Source organism: Nelumbo lutea, chromosome 3 (genome assembly GCF_056320005.1).
Source record: "Nelumbo lutea isolate HS-2025 chromosome 3, American lotus-T2T, whole genome shotgun sequence".
In the NCBI taxonomy this organism is placed as follows: domain Eukaryota; kingdom Viridiplantae; phylum Streptophyta; class Magnoliopsida; order Proteales; family Nelumbonaceae; genus Nelumbo; species Nelumbo lutea.
In genome coordinates, this window is record NC_142686.1 from 6,649,048 (window position 1) to 6,671,221 (window position 22,174).

Below are 22,174 nucleotides of genomic sequence, written 5' to 3' on the forward strand. Positions count from 1 at the left end.
AAAAAGCTGTGGAGTCGGTCGGTCAGCATTTAGCAAGGAGAACTGGGGAGGGGAAGCGGTTGAAAGACAAAATCGAGCACCTGAGTGGGGGCCCACTTTGGATTTTTATATTTGGACGTTGGCAGTCAGCGCGAAGATTTCTCGGTAGGCCACCCTCGTGTACGTTGTCAAGCTCCCTTTCCTTTTATTTTTATGTATTTTAATTTTATTTTTACTTTTTTGGGAAACAGCGTAGTAGGAGGAAGCAACTCAACTGGTGGTGGTCCACTGGTCCCCCTCCCCCCCCTCGTTGTTTCATGTACGTGCATGCGATGAAGTAATCTCGACCATCCATTTGACCAAAACCTACAGTTTAAGCGGACTGAGCCGTGATCACGCAGAGTAGAGTGTTTTTTCTACCTCCAAGGCTCCAACAATATAATGAATCCAGTTCCAGTGGGACCCTCGGGACATTTTATAGCTAATAAAGGGAATCGATTCGTACGGCGTACCGTAGTAGTAGTATCCCGAACCCGAAGACCGAGCTACGGGCACGGTCCACTGGGTGAGTTTTTCCATGTCCATGAAATTTGAAAAGACGAGCGATGCACTTTTGATGAGTTGTGGTTGTATAGAGAGAGAGAGAGAGTGACGGTGACGGTGACTACAGTCTACAGTGAACCTAGAAAGTAAAAGTACACTGGTCAAAGGGACACCGTTATCCCCACGGAGCACGGAGCCGGGCGATGCGATGAACAAACAACAGCCAAATTCCGCCTCCACCGCTGGCCGCTTCTCTCACGACTCACGTGATAGAATCAAAGACAGACCAACTTTGAAAGCTGGCCCACATCATATTAAATAGATTCCCGAGTACCACGGCGCTAACTGGCATGGCGCCGATTCCAAATTTATAGCCAACCTGAACCCGCCGCGCACCCCTGCCTTGGAATGGGCCTCTTCAAGTAGAATATTTTTGTATTTGGGCCTAACCTTAGATTAAGGCCTCATAAGCGGCCCGTGTTTTATCCTTACAATTTAATTTAATAAGCTTTCTAATTTTGTTTTTTGTCACTGGGTAGGCAAAATAAACGTAAGCTAAGCTAGGTGTGCTGTCTGGGCGGAGGTCTATAATTAAATTAAGGGAAAGTTTCCGATTAGTATACTGTATTCTTGCTTGGTGTCACTTTAGTCTCCAAATTTTAAAATACAATAATTTAGTACTTAAATCTTTAAAACATATCAATCCAGTATTTATTATTAATCAGTTGTTAATGGGTCATTAAATGATATTTGAAAAAGATACAAATGTTTTTAAGTATTATTTAATTTTCATTATCAATCATTCAAACGTTGATAAAAAATTAACAGTGTTAAATCCTTGTATCTTTTATTTATGAAAGTTGGGATTCAGAATGTCCATCTAAATGTGACCCCAAGTTTCTTGAATAGAAGAAAGGATTTAGGATTGTTAATTTTTTGTCAATATTTAAATGATTAATAAAGAAAATTAAATAACACTTAAAAGATATATGTCTTTTTCAAATGACACTTAACAATTGATAAATGTAGGTACTGCAATTGATATGTTATAAAAGTTCAGATCATGAATAATGGGTATTTTAAAGTTTGAGGACCAAAATAGCGCTAAACCCAAATTACATAATATTAATTAGAAATTTTCCCTTAAATTAATACGAATCTGCCATCTTTATGTCTGTCACTCTATTTTATGTAGCCTAACCATGTTCCAAGATCGGGGTTGGGCCGTTGGAGCTTGGAAGCAGCAGGAAATTCCTTCCGGCGTCCAGCAAGAGAGTTTTAAACAGTACTGTTCACGAGATTTGGATCAACCAGAACCAGTGTGCATTGATGATAGGCCACCGCAACCAAAGACGATCATGGCTCAACAGCAAACTCACTCTTTTCACGGATTTAACTCAACTCTTGCCTATTATAAGGCGCTGGGGAGACAAAAGATCAAGTGATCAACAACGTAACAACTCTAATATGCAGTATGCACCAAGTATTTTTACACCTTGAATCGATTGCCCCCGAGGTGTTTGTAATTTTGTCCATCTGTGACTGTATCCGATTCACTATTTGATTTGATGTGTGTCTGACTGGGTTACAATCCCCAAATTATGATAAACACCAAATCTTGAACTTAGTTTGCGATTTGGGTGAATATTAATTAATTAAACAAACGTCAGCTTGCTATTTAGAAATCGGAAAGCCGGGGCTTATTATTCATATTTTGACGTTGAGCTCGGCGAATCGAAAAGCGCAACTTTTGACGTAGAATACGGTCGGTAAAGAGAAGGGAATTTTATGGGAAGCCATTCAGGACAAAATTGGGGACTAGACGTATAGTGTATGGCATCAGAAAGGCGCAATCTTTACCATTTTTTTTTTTTTTTTTGAGTAAAGAGCTAACCATGAATCATGATAACCAGAAAGGAAGAGTACAAATAAACGAGTCCCGGGACAACAATACAAAACACGTACCAACAGAAGAAAGAGAGGAAAAAACAAGACACGAGCACTATCAAAGAAAACTTCAAGCTGGACCTGGATCCTTCTCTCTAGTAGTAGTACTAGACCACTAGTAGTAGGTCGGAGGTCCCCCTTAAGCCTTAAAAATCCATTGTAATGAATATACACTTTGTGGCCACATACACATGCACTACAAAATTTCCAGAACGGGGAGTAGTAGATCACTAGACTGAAGCATAAAAAGTTAGTTCAAAAGCAAGGTTTAAAATATAGATATGTATCCGGCCATATTGGCCAATATGTATTATATTGGGGGCTTCCTAATACGTCCTTGCAAGAGTGTTACGGGGTCTTGACCGATTCAGAGTGGGGGCAAGCCTTAAACTGGCCTTTTTAAATCATATTAACAAAATAAAAAAAAAAAGAAGTGATCAATACTGTCCGATACACCACTACCGGCATATTGGGTATATCAATATTTTGAAGCATAGTTCAAAGTACATCTTTCATACTATACATTATATATATATATGCCTATGTTCAATGACACTTGTTCTGTTTTTGTTTTTGGTGTCTTGTGCAGATGTGGGAACGATGCTGCTAATAGACAGCCATGTTAGGATTTAAAGAGCTAGAAGGAAAAATTCCTTATTGACCCGGTTTGTTGATACTTTATAAGATTACAAGAAAACAAGACGATTGTTGGGTAACTGCATTTTGAATGTCTTGTTGTATTTGTAGTTTGTTTCTTTTAGACCATGTTCCCTTTTTCGTAAGTTATTTATCTGGGTAAATACAATTATCTAGATAAGTTTTTTCTGGGAAACACACCCAGGTAAATGCATTTGTCCATGTTCTTTTATTTCCTATCTAAATAATATAATGATTGATGAAGGAAGATTTGGCCCGACCTCACAGTTATGCGACACGTGGCGAAAACAACAGCTTGGCACAAAAGCGAGCCTAAGGCGCGAACACCAAGGGGAGACACCAGCGGACCAAACTCCCTACTGGGGGCCCGAACTCACCCTTGGCCCCAAACCAGAAAGTAATCCGAACTAGCCTACCTTGTAACAGTTCGGGATACACTTCACCGAACTGGCCAACCTTGTAACAGTTCGGGATACACTTCACCGAGCTGGCCAACCTTGCAACAGTTCGGGATTCACCTCGCCGAACTGACCAACCTTGTAACAGTTCGGGGTACACCTCGCCGAACTAGCCAACCTTGTAACAGTTTGGGGTACATCTCGCCGAATTGGCCAACCTTGTAACAGTTCGGGGTACACCTCGCCGAACTGGCCCGCCCTATAAATACCTCCGAACTCAAGACTTCGCCTCGCTCACCACTCCACGTCACCTTCCGAGCACCAAAACCAAACAAATCGTACCATGCCTGACACTGAGGAAGTCCGTACCCGAGGGCGCCGCACCCGACTGACTTGGGATCTGACGCTTGACGGCCGCACTCTAAACGGCCACCTACCACCGCCACCAGACACCCGACACCGCCATTTCCAGTTAGAGAGACGGTTAGGCAGTGACGGTTCTGTCCCAGCAGAAAGGACGACGGCCGAATTGACAGACGCAAGGGTAATCATACCCGACCTGACAAGGGCCTCGGAGCGAGTGCGCGAAGTGATTATAAAACCCCCTGCCCCCAACAAACAAGGTATGTGAACTTTGCGCTATCTGGTCTACAATTTGCCTTTGAGAGATTACTGACTTGAGCTTTGGAGTTATCACACCAGGTTCCCCCCTGGAGCTCTCATCATCCCCGTTTCAGGTCCCCCGACGCTCCAGCTCAGAGGCGAGTTCATTGACAGCTAAGACCGGCCGGATTGCGCTCCATCAATTGGCGCCATCTGTGGGGACGCTTCTAAAAGCCTCCCTCTAAATATCTTTTACCTACCCTTCTTTCAAAAACTCCCAACAACCACTCCAACACCGAAATGGCCTCCTCCAACAGTGCCAGACGTGGAACCGAAACAGCCATTACCGGAGAGCAACTTAATGCTCCGGCGGTGTGCATTGGGCAGTTCACCATCCCCCTTTCAGTGGATGGGATCCCAAGTTTGAATGTGCCACATGCGGTGGCACCTCTGAACACTCCCTCGCTGAACATCCCTCTCCCACTCCCCGTCGAAACGAACTTCGTGGAACCGACTGTTGTCCCACTGGCAGCCCGCCAAAACCAGATAGATGATCTGATGCAGTGCATGCGGGCAATGCAAGCCCAAATGCAGCAATTTCAACAACACCAACTCCAACAACACCAGGTGTTGCACCACCTCTCCCAACACCATTATCAACAACAATCCCCCCGGCACCCTATTTCAAAGCCGGTCAAGGCCTCCCCTCAAGGTGGACGACCTCACCAAGGAGAGGCTTCCCGACCGCAGAACCCCCCTAACAGTCAGGCCTCATCCCCGGGCCAAAAACAAAAAAAGATCACTCCCGCCTCGCAGCCTGCGGGTGGGTCAAGAACCTCGTCAACAAAGTCACCTCGGCGCTCCAGGCCTGAGTTCCCACTCACGGAGAACCGCTTCAGCGCCTTGGCAGCAGGCCAGCAATCCGAGCCCATCGAGCTCGGCAACACAGAGGCAAGCAGCGACAGCACCAGGCCCACTCAAAGAAGGCGCTGGCGAAGTCGCCGAACTGCTACCCGCGTGCTACCCGAGCTCAGAGGAAAGGAAGAAACGAGCTCGAGCGAGGTAAAAACCGTCCCCATTCTCTCAGTTCCTTCCCCCTTTCAGCAGAACTGTTGGCAATCCCTTTGCCAAGAGATTTCAAACTCCCTTCTCTGGACAAGTATGATGGGTCCTTTGACCCCAATGACCACGTCGACGTGTTTCAGTCCCAAATGCACCTAGCTAGGGCAAGCGAGTCGTGCATGTGTGTGGCCTTCACCACCACCTTTAGAGGGGTGGTCCGCACCTGGTACCGGAACCTAGCTTCCGGGTCAATAAAAAGCTGGCCCCAGATCGTGCAGATCTTCACTGCGCACTTTGTCACCAGCAAAAGGTGTCCCAGAACCGAGGAAAGTATCTTTGGGGTAATCCCAAGGGAGGGAGAACCCATCCGGAGCTACATCAAACGGTTCAATGAGGCATGTATGCAGATCCCTCGGTTAGACCCCGCGATACAGCTCGCCGCGGCCAAAAGGGGTGTGACGCACAAAGAATTCAAATGGCACATGGTGGCCAGCCAGCCAGCAACCGTGGCCGACTTCCTCAAGCTTGCAGACAAGTTTATGAGAACAGAGGAAGAGATCAACCAGAGAAATGAAGGCGGTGTTGAAAAAAGAAAAAGAGAAAGCGAGCCCTCCAACCTCAGCGACAGAAGAGGCCACAACCGAGAAGCGAAGCCAAGTCAGCCGTCCCGAGCTCCCTAGCAGTTCGGACGGATTACACGCCATTGAACACAAGGCGAACCGAGATCCTGATGACAATCAAGGACGCCCCTTACGAAAAGTGGCCACCTCGCCTGAAGAGCAACCCCAACGAGCGGAACAAAAATTTATATTGTAGTTTCCATAAAGATCACGGTCATAGCACCGAGCAATGTAATAATCTCCGCGACGAGATAGAAGGACTCATCCGTCACGGGTACTTAAGAAATTTTGTACATTATGACAATAGTATTAAAGCAGGTCGGCAAGGGGAACGCGGGAAGGATGTCCCCGAGCCGAGCAACAAACCGGCCGAAGCCTTGCAGCGACCTCCCCCAGAAGAAATGCCAGTCCGGGGAACCATCCACGTGATAGTGGGCGGTTTGGTGGTGGCAGGATGCACTTCGTCGGCAGCAAGGACGTCAGTTCGCGAAGCAACCCGAGAGGAGCAGAACCCTCCCAACAGGCCAAAGAAGGAAGACCTGATCTTTTTTACAGAAGACGATGGGCGAGGTGTTCAATACCCCCACGACGACGCGCTCGTCATAAAGCTAAGGATCAGTGACTTCGAAGTCCGGCGCGTACTGGTAGACTCAAGCAGTTCGGCGGACATACTATTCAAATCGGCGTTCGACCAATTGCAGTTGCAGAAAAGCGATTTGAAACCCGCTCACACTCCTCTGGTAGGCATCAGCGGAGAGGAAATCAGGCCCTTGGGAAAAATAACAGTACCTGTGGAAGTCGGCACATGGCCGTGCGCGGTAAGACTCAACCACGATTTCCTGGTGGTCGCGACCCCCTCCCCATACAACGCCATAATAGGGCGACCAATTACGCATATTCTGTGTGCAGTGGTCTCCACCTATTATCTGGCAATGAAGTTCCCCACGGACTTCGGTGTGGGGGTAGTGCAAGGCGACCAACTCGAGTCTCGCAAGTGCTATGTTGCCGCCCTAAAGGGAAAAAACAAGGCAACCGATGACCTCGAACGAGAGCGACCGACGGAGCAGGGCGAGGAACGAGCTTCGCCCACTGAGGAAACAGTCACAGTCCCAACCTCGGCTACAGATCCGACGCGAACTCTACAGATCGGCGCCTCCGTCAAGGAGCCTTTGCGAACTGAACTGGTGAGCTTCTTACTCCAAAATTTAGATATTTTTGCATGGTCCACGGTAGATATGCCCGGTATTGACTCTGACCTTATAACTCACAAGCTTAACACTGACCCTGTAGTCAGACCCATTACACAAAAGAAATGCAACTTAGCCCCGGAGCGCTGGAGGGCGGTCGACGACGAAGTCAAAAAGCTCCTCGCAGCGGACTTCATAAGGGAAGTTCATTACCCGAGCTGGGTAGCCAACCCAGTGCTGGTGAAAAAAGCCAACGGCAAGTGCCGCATGTGCGTCGACTACACCGATCTGAACCGAGCTTGCCCAAAAGACTACTTCTCCTACCCCGAATTGACCGCCTCGTGGACGCGACCTCGGGACACGAGCTGGTAAGCTTCCTGGACCCCTACTCAGGCTACAACCAGATTAAGATGGACCAGTCCGACCAAGAAAAAACCAGCTTCATTACCGAGTTCGGCTTGTACTGTTACAAGGTCATGCCCTTCGGACTAAAGAATGCTGGCGCGACCTTTCAAAGACTTGTAAATAAACTTTTTTGGCCTTTAATTGGCATGAAAATCGAATGTTATGTAGACGATATGGTCGTCAAAACACAGTTTTCGCAAGAATTAATAAGAGACTTGGATTCTGTCTTCCAAATTCTACGTCAATATAACATGAGACTAAACCCAAACAAGTGTGTATTCGGTGTCACCTCGGGTAAGTTCCTAGGGTACATTGTCAACCGGCGTGGCATTGAGGCCAACCCGGACAAAATAAATGCCATCCTTGATATGAGACCACATCGGAAAGTAAAAGAAGTTCAAAGGCTAAACAGCCGCATAGTCGCCCTGAACCGCTTCATGTCCAAGTCGGCAGACCGCTACCTGCCTTTCTTCAAGGGAATCAAAGGCAAAGGGTTCGAATGGACCCAAGATTGCTAGCTCGCGTTCGACGAGCTAAAGACTTACCTCACCACCGTACCGACCTTAGCCAGACCCGAGGAGGGCAAGGTCCTAGAACTGTACCTCTCGGCGAGCGACGAAGTGGTCAGTTCGGTATTAGTAAAACAAGTAGATCGGGTCTAGCGGCCCGTTTATTATGTTAGTAAAATTCTGAAGGGAGCAGAAACAAGGTACCCGCAGATTGAAAAAATTGCCTACGCACTGGTGATATCAGCTCGGAAACTCCGCCCGTACTTCCAAGCTCACACCGTCGTTGTCTTAACCGACAAACCCCTAAGACAAGTTTTGCTGAAGCCCGAGGTCTCCGGTAGGCTGACGAAATGGGCCATCGAACTCAGCGAGTACAACCTCCAGTACAAACCCCAGACCGCAATTAAGGCCCAAGCTTTGGTAGATTTTATCGCCGAGTGCACTTTCAGCCACAAAGCCCTACAGGTCGAGCCCAAGGTCCCTAGTTCGGGTGAACCCGGAGCTCCCAAGCCAATAGAGTCTGAACCCCATGAAGTAGCAGCAAGTGTGGCATCTCTCCTAGTCAGGCGAAACGCGAACTGGGATGAGGAGCCCTGGATCCTTCACGTAGATGGTTCCTCGAACCAGCAAGGCAGCGAGGCTGGAATAGTCTTATGCGGCCCGGGCGGCACAAAATTAGAGTACGCACTACGCTTTGAGTTCGTGGCATCCAACAACGAGGCAGAGTACGAAGCACTGATAGCTGGGCTGGACCTAGCGCGAAAGGTGAAGACAAAGCACCTGGTCATCTACAGCGATTCCCAGCTCGTGGTCAACCAAGTTACGGGCGAGTATGAAGTACGCGAGCTCTCCATGATCGCATATTTGGTGAAAGTAAAAGAGGCCCTGCTCAACTTCCAGTCACACTTCATCAGGCAAATCCCGAGGTCAGAGAACACTGAGGTCGACGCTCTGTCTCGGTTAGCCAGCACAAGTCACAACAACATGAGAACCGTGTACATAGAGGACTTACCTCGGCCTAGTATTCTCGGGGGGGCAGAGGAGGTCGCTCTTGTCCTGGAAGCAGAGCCGAGCTGGATCGACCCACTCGCGAGCTTCTTGATAGACGGAACCCTCCCTGTAGAATGCAATGCGGCCAAGAGGGTGCAGTGCCAGGCAGCCAAATACGTCATAATAGACGAACGGTTATACCAACGGTCCTACACGCTCCCCTACTTGCGTTGCCTGTGACCTGCCGAAGCCAAGTTCGTACTCCACGACACTCATGTAGGCCTGTGCGGCGGACACTTGGGGGGCAGAGCACTCGCCCAAAAAGCACTCCAACAAGGATACTACTGGCGAACGATGAAGGCAGAAGCTGTCGAGCTCGTCAGAAATTGCGACAAGTGTCAGAAGCACGCCAATCTCCACCATCAGCCTGCCTCCGACCTCAAATACCTCGCCAGCCCGTGGCCCTTTGCACAATGGGGCATCGACCTCCTGGGGCCATTCTCACCAACAACAGGCGGAAGAAAATTCCTAGTTGTTGCAGAAGACTACTTTACGAAGTGGATAGAAGCCGAACCTCTGGCAACTATTACGGCCCGAAACATACAGAACTTCTTTTGGAAGAAGTTCCAAGAGTGGTGTCAGAACATGGGGATTCTGCAAAACTTCACATCAGTCACGCACCCGTAGGCAAATGGTCAGACGGAAGTAATGAATAGAGCCATCTTGCGCGGACTGAAAGCACGACTGGATCGAGCTAAGGGATTGTGGGCCAAAGAGCTTCCAAGTGTCTTGTGGGCTCACCGAACTACAGAAAGATCCGTCACGAGAGAAACCCCCTTCAACCTCACCTACGGCATTGAAGCAGTGATCCCGGTGGAAATCGAAGTACCAACATTGCGACTAGAAACATACGACGATCGGACAAACGGAGATGAGTTACACACCAACCTTGACCTACTGGACGAGGTAAGGAACCTCGCGCACATCCGGACAGCGGCTTACTAGCAGCAGGTAGCTCGCTACTACAATGCCAGAGTAAAGCAACAAAGCTTCCGAGTCGGCGACCTGGTCCTTCGTAAGATTATGGTGTCCGAACCCGTCGTGGTCAAACTTGGACCAAACTGGGAAGGGCCCTATAAAGTAAAGAGAGGAGCATACGAACTCGAAACTTTGGAAGGCAAACAAGTACCTCGAGCGTGGAACATCGTGAACCTAAGGCAATACTACATATAAACCGCCAAGCGAGGTGGACGAAATCAGGTCCTATGGGACACGGTGCAAGCCAAGAACCTCGGCGTAAACAAGAAAAGAAAAGGGCATATTATCAGCTCGGCAAAAAAAAAAAAACAGCTCGCTGCAATAGCCTCCGAGACAAAACAGGTCGCGGAAGTATAATAACCCGGACAAGAAAAGTGGCATATTATCAGTTAGACAAAGAATCAGTTCAGGACAAAGGAACACTTGGGCAAAAAGATTACCTATTCCGTTGCAAGAAACATGAGTACATTGGCCATCAGAAGGCACTTCAAAAAAAAAATTATCTTTACATGCCCGAAGCTACTTCTTCGCCATCAGAAGGCACTTCAACCACACCCGAAGGCCCTGCCTCTCCTTCAGAGTCCGGCTCACCATCAGTAGCATTGGCCATCTCCTGAGTTATGCGCGAGGTGGATATGGCACTAACATCGAGGTCGGGGTATGTGTTCCAGGTCATCCACCGGCTCAGTTTGAACCCCTTCTGTAAGAATCCACCATCAGATCATCAAAACGCGGAGAGGCAATGTAGTCTTCAACGACCTTCTTCTTGGCATCTTCAATGCCTTGGGAAAAAATCTGTGTTTTCTCCCTAATGTCATCTTGAAAATACTTGACTTGATGCTGCAAATCCAACTTCAAGTCTGCCATGTGCTTGACAACGACCCCCATGGCCTCGGCATCACGCTGAGACCTCGCCTGCCTAGCCATTGCGATGCGAGCAGCCTCTTCGGCAGCATAAGCGGCTGCCTCAGCAGCTCGGGTATTCGCCTCTGCAGCACGGAAAGCCTCTTCAGCAGCATGAGCGGCAGCCATAGCAGCTCGCGCCTGTCCCGAGCTCCTCTCCACTTGGGCTGCTAAAGCATGAATTGAAGAATTCACCTACCTAAAGAAACAAGTGAGCAATGACAGCAAAAGCGACAGAAAATGAAAAAGGCAAACGAAATCTGACTTACCACCATAGCATGTGTTACGGCGCGGCAGGTGACCTGGTTCAAAGGAAGATCGGTCCACACCGCGATCTCCTCAGGGAAAGTAACCTCCCTACTCTTCTGAAGAGCGTAGTTCGGCGTCAACACGCTCCTGAACTCCCCTTGAGCTCCCGAACCCGAGGGCCCAGGCCCGCATATAAGCGGACCCAGAGTGAGCAAGAGCACTTGAGTATGTAGAAGCGCCCGTATAGGTGGTCTCAGCGTAAGGCGCCCCAGCAGCTTCATGAATCGGAGTCACCTCAGGCTCCCTGGGCAGATCCTCCGGCGTGTTGTCTGGAACTTGAGGCTCCTCTTCCGGGGGCAGCTCGGTATGAGTTTGCTTGGCGACCCGCTTCCTCATCTTCATACCTTGGAACAGACGCCCCCACGAGTTCTCTCCGCTTCCATCACACCTACAGAAACGAGCTCGACATCAGAAAAAATAAAGGAACAAGGCAACAAGAAACCGTAGTACTAGAAACCTACCCGAACTCAGGCCGGCCACAATAAGCTTGCCCTCCGTTAAGTAGTGATGGCACTTTAAACCTTGCCGTGCCCATTGCCGGAGGCCCTTCACCGTCTCTTTGTCGAGAGTAACACCTGAATCAGGAGCAGCCTCACCCCACCCGGTCTGAAAGGGCCATCCTTGTGCACTTCGCACACCGAAGTAGTCCCGCTTCCACGTCGGGACCTTATTAGGAAGATCGTGCACAAGCTTAAAGCCCGAGCGAGGAGAAAGGTAATACGCCCGTCTTCCCCCAGGAAGAGAACCCACCTGTCTCTTGAGCATCAAGATGGAGGAGAATATCTCTAAATCTAAAGGGAAATTCTGCTCGCAAAAAAGGGAGACTGTCCCCACCAGGTTCCGAATAGAGTTCGGATGAAGTTGGCCAATGGTGACATTGAAATGGTTTATGACTTCGACGAGAAAGGGGTGAAAAGGAAGTCGCAACCCCGCAGCGAGCTGCTTTCGAAAAATCACGATCTCATCAGGACCGTGTTCCCAAGGAAAGCTACCCGACGGAATAAAATATGTATACCCCCCAGGCAGATTGTAAGACATAGGTATAGATTGAAGCCCCTTGGGCATCATGGTCGAGGGACCAAACCTGTCTAGCATCCGACCTCGGCGAGAGGTAGACGCCAAATTGCCCGAAGCAGCTCGGCCTACTAGTTTATAGTCCTCGAATTCCTCCTCAGGATCACTGAGGCAGTCGAGGGATATGACTCAGTTTGTAGAACCTACATCAGTCCTACTTGAAGAGTCGTCTGAGCTATCAAAGCTAGACATTGAGGAAAAGAGGTGGATTCAGGAAAGTACTCACCGGAAGAAAGTTTTGAAGGCTCCGGAGACGGGAACAAGCCAAAGAAACCTTGGAGGCTATGTAACCAGCCTAGGCGCGAGTTGAAAAAACTTGGACGCGAGCTGAAAAGTTTGACGCGAGCTCAATAGGCAAACCACAGAAGTGACAAATCGACTGGGGTCCCCCACTATTTATAGCTACACTAACCAAGAATCGAGCGTACAGATCAAAGATGATCCGACGGCCCACATTCGCGATGGCCGCACGTCCCCTGAGGTCGAGACGTGATTGAAACACGTCCTTCCGAAAAAAGTGAAACGTCGACGCACGTCTTTTTGAAACCGATGTCGCGCTAACGCACGTCTTTCTGAAACTGACCGCGCCGCACGTCTCCCTGACAAATGCCAACGCACGTCCAGCAGTGGCACGCTTTTTTCAAGTTTGAATGACCCGCTGCCACATCCCAACGACGCGAATTTTTGAAATTCAAAACGCGCGCGGTCAACCATCAACATTTATTAGGCACGTTTCCCGCCTTCTCGGAAACCAAAGAACCCTCGCAAAAGCAACTCACGCATTCAAGGTTCAAAGGATGGGACAAATCCACCTATTACCTCGCAAAACTCCCCGCGCCAGGGCAAGACCCTTGCACGAGGAATGGGGGGCAATTGATGAAGGATGATTTGGCCCAACATCACAGTTATGCGACACGTGGCAAAAACAACAGCTCGACACAAAAGCGAGCCTAAGGCGCGAACACCAAGGGGAGACACCAGCGGACCAAACTCCCTACTGGGGGCCCGAACTCACCCTTGGCCCCAAACCAGAAAGTAATCCGAACTGGCCTACCTTGTAACAGCTCGGGATACACTTCACTGAATTGGCCAACCTTGTAACAGTTTGGGATACACTTCACCGAGCTGGCCAACCTTGCAACAGTTCAGGATTCACCTCGCCGAACTGGCCAACCTTGTAACAGTTCGGGGTACACCTCGCCGAATTAGCCAACCTTGTAACAGTTCGGGGTACATCTCGCCGAACTGGCCAACCTTGTAATAGTTCGAGGTACACCTCGCCGAACTAGCCCGCCCTATACATACCTCCGAACTCAAGACTTCGCCTCGCTCACCACTCCGCGTCACCTTCCGAGCACCAAAACCAAACAAATCGTACCATGCCTGACACTGAGGAAGTTTGTACCCGAGGGCGCCGCACCGGACTGACTTGGGATCTGACGCTTGACGGCCGCACTCTAAACGGTCACCTGCCACCGCCACCCGACACCCGACACCGCCATCTCCAGCTAGAGAGACGGTTAGGCAGTGACGGTTCTGTCCCAGCAGAAAGGACGGAGGCCGAATTGACAGATGCAAGGGTAATCATACCCGACCTGACAAGGGCCTCGGAGCGAGTGCGCGAAGTGATTATAAAACCCCCTGTCCCCAACAAACAAGGTATGTGAACTTTGCGCTATCTAGTCTACAACTTGCCTTTGAGAGATTACTGATTTGAGCTTCAGAGTTATCACACCGGGTTCCCCCTCGGAGCTCTCATCTTCCCCGTTTCAGGTCCCTCGACACTCCAGCTCAGAGGCAAGTTCGTTGACAGCTAAAACCGGCCGGATTACGCTCCATCAATGATCATTTTAACCTTAAAAATCTATTATTAAAAGGGGTCAAGTGTTAACAACTTTACTTGATCCCCACATAAATATGACAAATGAACATGAGATTCTTGGTCAATGACAATCAAAATCTCGTTGACCAACTTTCTCCTCTCAAAATCCAAAAAAATATGACAAATGAACATGAGATTCAAATTTATGCTTAACAACTAAAACAAAGAATCGGACATCAAGTGGGACTTCTATTACAGCCAAATTTGGGCAGAGTAACAGCGGCTTTCCTGTCATGGTTGATGCTTCAGCAGTTGAATGGGCCATGCTGGTTAACGTTTATATATATATTTTTTTCTTTTTACAGACAATAATACTATTTCTGGGCAGTCTGGGTAAGACGGTCAAATTGTTTGAACCAAATGTGTAAGACTCAGATATAGGGATGCCAACAGGTCGAGGTCCGGTACAATTTTGCCTAAACCCGAAACCGAATTGATCCAACTAAATGAAGAGGAGCTACCGAATCCACTCTGCCCCGCCCCTACCTCATGTATGGCATAGTGTCATACCTATATTATATATTATCTTCAAGGCTGCAGTGTCAATAGGCCAGGTTAGTGATATAAACCTGACCCAAAACCCGATTAAGACCATCTAACCTGACCCACTGACATCCCTCTCGGGACCAGATGAGCAGACTATAAAAATCGGGATTGTAGGCATTACAGATCGTGGTTAAAATGATGTTTTTCATGAATCGAATGGATTAATTATTGGGGTAACCAGTAAAACCGTGACCCATCGAGCATTAATATCTTTAGTCCAATTTGAGCTTTAAAACACTGGCTTGATCGCAGTCACAATGTTTGTGATAAGGTTGCGACTTGAGCCGGGTTGGCCCGAACCCGATCCGAAAAGTTAGGTTGGGTTGGGCCGGGTTGATATTCGGGTTAGGATTAGAATTGAAATTTATGAATTCAATTTTACTTCGGGTTGGGATAGGGTTGATCCTTTAGTCAATCCGATCTAATCCGAACCTGACTCTATAGTATATGTCAATATAAATATATATATGTAATATAAAACATACGTTTAGATGCATGATATCCGTATTTCCCCATCACATAGTATCATGTATTTCTTTTAAGATAATCACTTCACTTAATCCTAATAAAAAGGACTAAAACCTTAATAACATTATTTTATGTTTTTTAAAAATTTTATTCTTCATCTCCTCTATGTTGTTTGTCACCCAAGAAAGATCTATCGTAAGTCATAACTTATAATAAAATATAGTCATTTCTAACATTTGTTTTTTTCTGAATTTTGTACTAAAGATAAAAAAAAATAACATCAACAAACAAATACTAATGAAGATAGGATTAATATATGTAGTTAGACCTGGCAATTGGGTTGGGTTCAAGTTTGGTCAAGGTACTTTCGGGTCAGGTTGGGTTATCAAATGCTAGACCCTAACCCTAAATGTTCGGGTTAGGGTTGACCCATGGGTCAATTCGAGTCATCCCAAAAAATAATTGAAATAAAAAAAAAAAGAAAAATTACATGGAAAATGTCAAAATTAAAAAGAATTAACCTTAAAATTCTAAATATAAAATAAAAAGCTTGAACATTTAACATTTTAATGAGTAAACAATAAAAAGTAAAGACTAAATAGAAAAAATTAAAGAGTGGAAACTTTTAACAATGCATAAATAATCCCAATTAGACTCGACAATCGGGTCAATGGGTTGACCCATAATCCAACCAGATTTTTGAGTCGGGTCGGGTGGGGTTCACGGGTTATATCAAATTTTTGCCAAGTCTATATATAGTGAAAGTTGAGTTAAGATCTAAAATCAAGAAATTGTATGAGGTTTTAAAAGATGGGAAGAAGGTTGAGTTGAGCCCAACCCAATCCAAAATTGACTTTGAGTTGAGTTGGGTTAGAATTGAAGGAATTTAGTTAGAATTAAGATTATGGTTGGATTGATTGGATTGAGGGTCGGGTTAGGTTAGGGTTAGATTTGGCCTCAACCCGGCCTAACTTGCAGCCCTAATTTGTAAGTATATCCGAACCCGTTACAAACATTATGCATAGCAAAATGTAGCAAGTTGTTTAGTTTTAAATGGATACTATAACAATTAGAACTTTTTCGTTATGCCGATGAAGTAGCAATTAGCAACTGGATATTGATTATTTGACGGTTTCGGATTCGTAACTCAATCATTATACGTCCATACCCGTACTTGGCACAATTCATATAAGGTGCTTTTTTATTTGGGTCCAGGTCTTCCTAATTCCTATACATGGAACCAATTTGGACCCAATCGATAGAGAGGGCAAGCTAGATACCCGACTTAACCAATGAAGAATTTACACTGTACCGGACCTGGTCCTTTGGGCCACATTTTGCCTAATGCTTCACTGGAGTATGCCCAAGTTGCATTCCTGCCTTAAGTCTTGCTATTACCCTGTTCCTTGCTAGTTCAGTCGCACCTCGCACGTAATCTGATCAAATTGGGTCCTCCATCTCATGGACGGTCTGGATTGACCCACAAAAAGATCGCTTCACATGGCAGAAGTAGGGTTACTCTTACTCACGTAGGAAAGTTTCCTTATATTGATAATTTTCATGATAAAAAAAATGGGCCATTTGAAGTTTTTCTCATCAAATTTTCAAATATAAAACTTCCCTGTAAAAGTGGGCTTTTATAAATCTGACAATGTGTTTGGGGGCCCATTTTTTTACCCATAAAGATGATCAAAGGTACTCAAAGATTCCTTTTGAATTCTAAACTAATTTATATGTTTAAGATTCCTTCATCTTTTGGGAAACTCACTAAACGACCTAACTAACAGACCTACGGCTATTTGACTGCTGTTGCTCTGTTTGTTTGCAATGCAATTCCATTTGTCCTAGTTCAATTGTTTAAATGCATAACAATGCAAATTTGGTCCACTTTGCATTGAAATCATTTGCACCCCTATACTTCTGCATCCATGTAAATAAAATTGTACTGCAAATAAACAAGGCCCAAAAGAAAAAAAAAAATTAGGAACAAACAATATTCCACATGACAGATTGGCTCAAGGCTAAGGGTGTTTACGGGTCGGGTTGGGTCGGTTTATTGGGATTTTCCCAACTGACCCGACTTGGTTGGGTTACATGAGGTGGAAACCGAAACCGACCCATTGATAGGCCAAACTGACCTGGTCTGTTTGAGTCGGGTTGAGTCGGTTTCGATTTTGCTCCTGTACAAAAGGACACCTAATTGAATTCTAATTGTAATTGCCTAATGGGTTGCCTATTTGGTGTAAAAGATTATAGAAAGTTAGAAACTATGATAGATTGCTTATTCTAATTGTAATTGCCTAATGTGACCGCTAGTTCTAGTAGAAGACTAGTTATAATTAAGTAGGAAGCTACTCAAACTATGAACTACTGAACTATTAGAAGACTAGTTCGGTTCGGGTCGGATTGGTTTCAGTTTTCACACAATAAAACCAAAACCGACCCGATATATCGATTTATATATTTGCCCAACCTGAAACTGATCGATACTGATGAAAACCCGACCAACTCGGGTTGGGTCGGTCCGGATTAATCGGTTTGATCGGGTTGGGCATTCTTATGAACAGCCCTACTCAATGCTCAATAGGGTTTGGTTCTTGTTATTCTCTACAACAAATTGTAGTCTAGAAAACTTCCCATACGGCTAGAACAAATTCTGTTTTTCTTTAGCAAATTTAATATTAGAATTTGGAAACTTTTAATAGCCAATGTTTCTTTTCAGAAATACTAAAAACTTCCCATATGGCTAGAACAAGTCCTGATTTGGTTTGGTTTAAACCAAGTTTCGACAGTCCTTTAGGCTCGTTCTTTGTATGTATAACCAAATATAATTTTTATAAGCATGCTTTTAATTTTTTCTATTATGTATGGTTCATTATCAAGCTCGAGCCAAACCAAACGCAAACATTTGAATTTTTTAGTCTAACTGAATTCGAATTCATGTCTCTAACTTAAATCGAACTTGAACCCAAACTCAAACCTATCATATCAAGCTAAGCTTGAATAGACAAATACTCAGCTCAACTACACTCAAGTCACTCTAATTGAATTCAACAGTGCAAAAAACATATTGAAGTTGATTATTTTCTAATCAGAGACGACCTGAACAGAACAGGATTTTGTTTTCTTTCAAAATAGGAAAAGGGGGCTATACAAACGAGGGAGAGGGAGCTCTTCACAAAGTGCGCCTCATAGGCACATCCGCCCGTACACTTGGAACATCTCCCATATTTGTGAGGGGAGATGTTCCAAATGGAACGCGCATCTGCGGCAACCCCCGATGTCGCATGAGCGGCGACCTCCACTATCAACGGACAACGGGACATGTAACATGTCCCTTTTCAACTCTTTTTAAATTTAACGGAGATATCTAACTTAAGGGTTCGCATCTGCCCCCACAAATTTGCCCCCCAAATACGTCCCACACAATCGGAATGTGATGCGTGTCATGAAACACGTGCACTAGGCGAGACGCGTTCGAAGTCAAGTTGACGCCGTTTCCCGCAGCCCCGTTAATGAAACATGCGCCTGAAGTGTTTCTTCTCCATTCACTCTGAACCGAAACCCTGAAACCCTTGGCGCCCCCATTCTTCTCCATCCATCCACCGGTCGAGTTCCGCCGGCCGAAGACCATACCGGCAGGAGGTAAGCAATCTGTATTGTAAGTTTTTCTCTTTTTTTTTTTTTTGTTTTTTCTCATTCGTTTTCTAATATTCACAGATCTGAACCTACCGGAGTGGGAGCCCCCTGACGCCGCTTTACACCCCCTTCGGTGACCCGCCGGTCGACGCCGACAACCATACCGGCAGGAGATAAGTTTTCTCATTTCTTATCTTTTTTTTATTTTTTTTTTCTCAGATCTGAAATCCGAGACTGTATAACATTCTCAGTTTGATATTAATGCGATTTTTGAATTGAATATGATGATTTAATTGAAGCATGTGGTTTTTGTTTCATTTTCTAACATTCTCAATTTGATATTAATGTGATTTTTGAATTGAATATGACGATTTAAACGAAGCATGTGGTTTGATTATGGAAAAGATTTTGGTTTGTATTATATTAAACTTCAACAAAATTCTTTTAATTCAGAATCAAGGTTTTGGAGAAAATATTCAATCTATTACAGATGGAAGTGGTCCACGAAGCACCATTCCTTATCTTTGGAATTGGCAACAAGTTCACAACATGCCATCACCTATGCAGGCACCACATTGGCTCATATGTACCCATTCTTAGCTCTTTTGTAAACAATCTTCCCATACAAGTAACTTGTGTATGGATTTCTTTTTAATACTTTGTAAAATCATATTGTTTTATAATTGGAAATTGTTTGTATAGGTAGAGGTACGTAGAAATGTGTCTAGCCAAACCATCTCTACTGGATCTCATATGAGCCCGGTGAAATTTTAATTGTTTATTTCTGAAAATGTATTTTTTTGCATAATTAAAAAACAATAACTATGGATATGGATCGGACCATGTCAAGACCAACAGCCGGAAGAGTGGAGTTATTCTTTTTATGTTTTAGTGTTCTATCAACCGGAAAAGTGGAGTTATCATTTGCTGTATTTTTTTTTTTTACACAGTACATTTTTTCTGTTTTGATGTTCTATCAATCTCTTTATTTGTGAAGTCTCTCTAATTTTCTATTAAGAGCTATTCTAGCAGTTTGGTTGAAGCACTCTAATGAAAAACGTTTGATGAACATAGATAAGAATGTCACTCTCTCTCGATCCACCAGGCTGCATCAATGACTAAAGGAGGTTCAAGTGGTTCACCTGACATTGATTGGCAAGGAAGAGCAGTAGCATTGAATGCTGTCAGAAAATCATCAAGTGCTTCTGGATGCCTAAGCCTTTCAATGGCTTAGGCCATGTAACTAGACTTTATTTTGGATAATATCTAAATTTGCTTCTAGGTGCCTACTAATAAATCGGAGTGACGAAGGGAAGTTTGAGCCGGAAGGCAGATGGCAGAAAGAGATTGGATTTCAAACCAAGATATTCTTATTCAAAGAGACGAAGATAAAAGGGCAAGAAGCTGTTAAAGTAAGGGAAGAGAAGACTGTGATGATTTACCTAGTGGGAGAAGTGACAACATGATTCAAAGGATTTCTAGACGTTGCGACGGATCAGTGAAGATACAAAACTGGAGGGACTTGCAGGTTGCAGCATAGGGTTGATTGTAGTGTGCATCACCATAAGCACTCTAATGACCCTGATATAATACATATTGGCCGATATGCCTTTTTTATGATTATTTATTTATTTTGCTGTATGTTCATTGCATCAATTTTGCTTGCACTATAAAGTCCATGGATAATAAACCATCATCAAAGTGCCAAAATATAATTCTCAAATCAGATGGACGAAAATTATCTTTAAGTCTTAACCTTTTGATTTTCTTAGCATCTCAATTTCAGAGATGGAACTCTTTTGACCCATAGCTCCAGTTTCATGTGCCTGATCCATGGTTCTCAATTACCCATATTCAATTCCTATGCAACTTACATCCGCCAAATAATTTTGATCAATGCTTTTATCAAAATAAATGATCGTATGATTCAGGTGGTGTGCATCAGTGCTTCACCATGTATCCAATTCATAATAAATCAATGCCTTCATCTTGGTGTGTATCACCATGTACCCACTTCATAATAAATCAACAGAATTTAAGGTCACCATATACCCAACTAATCTAGAACGAAAAGTAACATGGTCTAATGGTGAGGCTCATTCTCTATATCTTTATGGAGATTGGTGCTATGCTAATTCAACATGATCATTCTGAAAATACAGCCTTGGTTTTCTCACAGCCTTATTTGATGATCAAAGTTTCATTCATAGATAGTATACTATGAACTTGTAAGGTGCACCGAACCCATGATACCAAAAGTGGTAGGTACCCAGTTGGCGTTTTGATCATTCAATCTGCAACACATTCAATCCTACCCCTACAGAGGAATATTACACAGTTCAAAATATTACAAGAACCTCTACCTAAATACTAGTTCTTATACATGTACAAGACAAATATATAAACACAATTGCAAAACTTATTGTCAAAATCTGCATAACCTTTAATCCTCCGGTAAATAAGTGTCGATCCGTCATCTTTCACGCAATGAAATAAAAATACTACTTGATGAAGATTTGGCTCGACCTCGCAATCACTCAATACGTGGCAAAGGCAACAGCTCGGCACAACAGCATGCCCGAGGTGCGAACTTTAAAAGGAGTAACCAGCGGTCCAAACTCCTTACGAGGAGCCCGAACTCCCCGGAAGGAGCCCGAGTTCTTCTTTAGGCCCCGAACCTTACAAACACAAAGGGCAATAACCCGAACTGGCCTGCCCCATGGCAATTCGGGACACACCTCTATCCGAACTCAAGACTTCACATCATTCACCACTCCAGCACTTCGCCTCCAGGACGTCGAACTGAACGAACGTACCATGCATGACACTAAGGAAGTCCGTATCCAGGGGCGGTGCACCTGACTGACTTAGGATCTGACGCTTGATAGCCGCACTTCAAACGACCACCTGTCACGGCCACCTACCACTACCATCTCCAGATACAAAAAAAAGAAAAAAAAAGATTTTTTATAAACAATATAAACTTTTGGTTTATAATTAAACAAATGAAAAGCGTATGGATGAAAATAATAATCTCTTCAACCCTAAAAAGGGCCGGGGGGAGTTGGGAATTAAGGAATTCACTTCGATCTGTTTTTGACAACCATCCCTGTACCGGTACTACTTCCAACCGCTAATTTAAGGCTCGTAACTGGATTTATTTAATTTTAACCTAAGTTGAACAGTCAAGGAATTAAAATAAAACTTTTTAATGGAACCATACACGACTTCACCTATTACTGTTCATGTTTTTCATTTTTTTTAATATAAAATTGAAGTTTGTTTCCAGTACTTGGCAAAAAGATTTTTGACTGAAAAATTTTCCATGAATAAATTAAGGGCGGGGAGATGTACACGGGGCTTATATTGCACAATTGCCAGTAATAAACTTTCTAGCTAGAGTAAAAAAAAGCAA

General features: G+C 45.0%; 1 long non-coding RNA gene across 1 annotated transcript; it reads left to right on the forward strand.

Moving 5' to 3' along the window:
• The first annotated feature begins 18,499 nt into the window (after window positions 1-18,499).
• LOC148862620 (uncharacterized) lies at window positions 18,500-20,507 on the forward strand. Its single transcript, XR_016109928.1, has 2 exons — window positions 18,500-18,765; window positions 18,841-20,507. It is a non-coding gene; the product is annotated as an uncharacterized LOC148862620 (long non-coding RNA).
• The last annotated feature ends 1,667 nt before the right edge of the window (window positions 20,508-22,174 follow it).